Raw genomic sequence first — 2,500 nt, forward strand, 5'->3', positions numbered from 1 at the left:
CAGCCGCGTCGCCGTCGTCGCCGGCCCTGCGCCGGTCCGCCGCCGGGGCCGCCGTAGCCGGGCGCTCGCCGCGTGGCGAGCGCGCGGCATGGGCGTCCCCAGCCGCGTCCCTCCTCCCCGAGCGCAGCGCCGGCTGACTGAGGGAAACCCCGGGCCTCGGGCCAGGCCAGGGGCGCGGTGGTGGCGGCGGACGTCGGGCGCGGCCCCCGCGGGCGGACGCTCCCCCCGACGGCGGCAGTGGGGGGAGGCACCCCCGCGGGGCCTTAAGTCTGGTTTCCCTCACCCCAGGGTCAGGTACCTAGCGTTCCGCGCCTTCGTCCGCGGCCTTGCCCTACCGCGGAGGAAGCCGGGCGGCGGTTTAAAGACCCGGGCGGCTCGGCGCGCCACCCCCGGATGCGGGGGCGAGCGCGGGGGCGGGCGGGTGCCTTCAGAGGGGCGGGGGTTGCCCCCGCAATGCCTCTGGCTAGGTCCGCCGTCGTCGCGCTCGTCGTCCTCCGGGGGCCCGCCGGGCCGGGGAGGGGACTCTGCTGCCCCCCCCTCTCTGCGGTCCGAGCGCTCGGCCGGAGAGAGCCCACCGCGCGAGGTCGGCCGTGGTCCGGCCCGCGCCTCGCCTCGCCACGGGCGTCCCCGGCGGCGCGTTGAAGCGCGGGCTTCTCGCGGGCCGGGGCGGCGAGCCCCCGCGGTGGGGGCTGGCCCAGGGCGCTTCGCCCCCGCCGGGGGTTTTGTGCGGGCGCGTTGCCGCGGCTCGGCGGCGGCGCCTCTTGCGGCGCGGGCCGCTGCGGACCTCCCGGTCCTTTTTCCCTTTGCCCAGGCCCCAGAGCGGGGCCCCGGCGAGCTGGCGCCCTCGGCGGTCTCGCGCTGCCGGTTCCCCCCCGTCCGGGGCCGGTTTCGGGTGGCGTGACCGCGTCCGAGCGGCGGCGGGCGTCGCTCGGCGTCTCCGGCTCCGGTCCCTCGCCGGAGGGCACCCTGCCACCGGCTGCGGCTGTCCCGGTCCCGGGCCCTGCCCGCGGGCTTCCCCGTTTGCCTTCCCGGCGCGTGCCGGGTGGGGGACGGGCGGGCAGCCGGGGGCGTCCCACCCCCGGTCTCCGCGTGGAAACGGGGAGAGCGGGGGCCCGCCCCCCGGCTCAGCGCCGTCCGCTGTCCGCCTGGCCGCGGGGCCACGGAAGGGGTCGAGCGAGCGAAGCCGGCGGCGCGGTGGCGCCGGGGGAGGATGGAAGGGGCTCGTGCCGCTGGGGTTTGTCGGTCGGCGGGTGCGCCGCCCGGCGAGGGCCGGCGGGTCGCCGCGGTGGCGTCCCACGTGGGCTCGGGCTTTCCGTCTCGCAAGCCGTTTTCCGTCCCCCGCGGCGGGGGGGGGGTTCGGTGGCGAGAGGAAGCCGCCCGAGGGCGCGAGCCGGCCGGGGCTCGGCCCCGGGGCCAAAGCGGGGGAAAAGAAAGTCCGGGATGGGCCGCAGCGGTGGCGGCGTTGGAGGGGCCGGTGCGGAGGCGCGCGCGCGCTCTCCTCCGGCGGGGTTGTGCGCCCGGCCCCCCTCGCTCCCCGGGGCGGGGGGGGGGGGGGTCTCCGCTGCCTCGCTTCGTGGCGTCTCCGCGACGGCACGGGGCGGCCAGCGAGAGACACACCCCCCCCCCGCCGTTGGGTGGGGAAGCGAAGGGGGTTTTCTTTCCCCGTGCACGCGAGGCGAGGCCGGGTTCGGGGCACGTTCCCGGCGGCGCGCGGCGGGCCTCCTCCGCGCCGAGGTCGGAGCGAGCCCGGGCGCCTGGTCCGGCCCCGAAGCGCCGCAAGGTGCGTTTTTCCCTCCTCGGGGGAGGGAAAAAAGCCGGGAGCGCGGGCTCCCCGCCCCTTGCTTTTGCCGCTTCGGGGTTTCGTTTTATTTTCCCCCCCTCTCCTGTGCTTGTACGGTCAATGTGAGGCGAGCGGCCGCCGTGCCGCGCTCTCCGAGGGGCCGCTCCTTTGCGAGCGGTCCCGGCCCCTCCGCGCTGGCGGGGCGGTGCCGAAAAGCCAGACAACTCTTAGCGGTGGATCACTCGGCTCGTGCGTCGATGAAGAACGCAGCTAGCTGCGAGAATTAATGTGAATTGCAGGACACATTGATCATCGACACTTCGAACGCACTTGCGGCCCCGGGTTCCTCCCGGGGCTACGCCTGTCTGAGCGTCGCTTGACGATCAATCGCCGCCTCGGTGCCCGCCGAGCGGCGCGGCTGGGGTCGCCTCGCAGGCTCTCCCCCGGGCGGGGAGGGGCCTTCGTCCCCCTAAGTGCAGACTCGGGGAGCGCTCCGTAGCTCCCCGCTCCCGGAGCGCCCGCTCTCGCGGAGTTCGTCCCGCCGGGGCTTCGCCGGCAGGGGTTCCCCGTTGGTCCAGCGACGCCCGGTGGGGCGTTGGGGGAGACGAGAGCCCGGTTGGGGGAGGAGGCGCGGGCCTCGCCCCCCCCGGCACTCCCGCGCGGGCGCGGCTGTCTGCGGGTGGGTACCGCGGGGGTACCGTGCCGTGCTGCCGCGTCCGC

The 2,500-nt window shown here is 77.1% G+C and overlaps 1 non-coding gene across 1 annotated transcript; it reads left to right on the top strand.

The window, feature by feature from the left end:
* Positions 1-2,002: 2,002 nt before the first annotated feature.
* Positions 2,003-2,155, top strand: LOC137460997 (5.8S ribosomal RNA). The gene has a single exon (XR_010993172.1). It is a non-coding gene; the product is annotated as a 5.8S ribosomal RNA (ribosomal RNA).
* The last annotated feature ends 345 nt before the right edge of the window (positions 2,156-2,500 follow it).

This window comes from Melanerpes formicivorus, unplaced genomic scaffold, assembly GCF_026170545.1.
Source record: "Melanerpes formicivorus ecotype bairdi unplaced genomic scaffold, bMelFor1.0.p_v2 SCAF_981, whole genome shotgun sequence".
NCBI classification, from domain to species: Eukaryota; Metazoa; Chordata; class Aves; order Piciformes; family Picidae; genus Melanerpes; species Melanerpes formicivorus.